Source organism: Myotis davidii, unplaced genomic scaffold, assembly GCF_000327345.1.
Source record: "Myotis davidii unplaced genomic scaffold, ASM32734v1 scaffold520, whole genome shotgun sequence".
Lineage (NCBI taxonomy): Eukaryota > Metazoa > Chordata > Mammalia > Chiroptera > Vespertilionidae > Myotis > Myotis davidii.
The window spans coordinates 2,625,925-2,626,297 of record NW_006292908.1 but is presented as its reverse complement, the minus strand read 5'-3'; the positions used below and the strand labels follow the sequence as shown (position 1 = coordinate 2,626,297).

Here is a 373-nt window from a genome sequence, read left to right as displayed (position 1 = left end):
CCGGCATCTCGTCTCGCATCGCCTGCCAGTGCTGGCCGCGGGCCCCCCCCTTTGCATCAGTGGTTCTCGGACGCGCTGCACCGTGGCGGCCAGGAGTCCCCCGGAGGTTACAGGTTACGAGGAAACCCCGGGCTGTCACCTCCGACAGTCGGACTTACAGGGACGCCGATGCGAGACGGGCGTCGGGGTTCCTCCAAGCGCCCAGGTGGCTCTAAGCGCAGCAACGTTTAGGAGCCTTGGCTCTGGGAGGAGCATGATCTCCCCTCGCGAGAGAAACCGACCCGGTGAGCGGAACCCCTGGTGGGCTCCCAGACTTCCCCCCTTGCAGATCCCTTCCCTGCCGCCCTCAGAGCTCCGCAGAAAAGACGCCAGC

The 373-nt window shown here is 66.5% G+C and overlaps 1 protein-coding gene across 1 annotated transcript in view; it reads right to left on the bottom strand.

Annotated features, from left to right (window-relative positions):
- MAPRE2 (microtubule associated protein RP/EB family member 2) overlaps positions 1 to 373 on the bottom strand; it is a 115,843-nt gene that overhangs the window by 115,095 nt on the left and 375 nt on the right. The gene's annotated exons all lie outside the window — the stretch shown is intronic.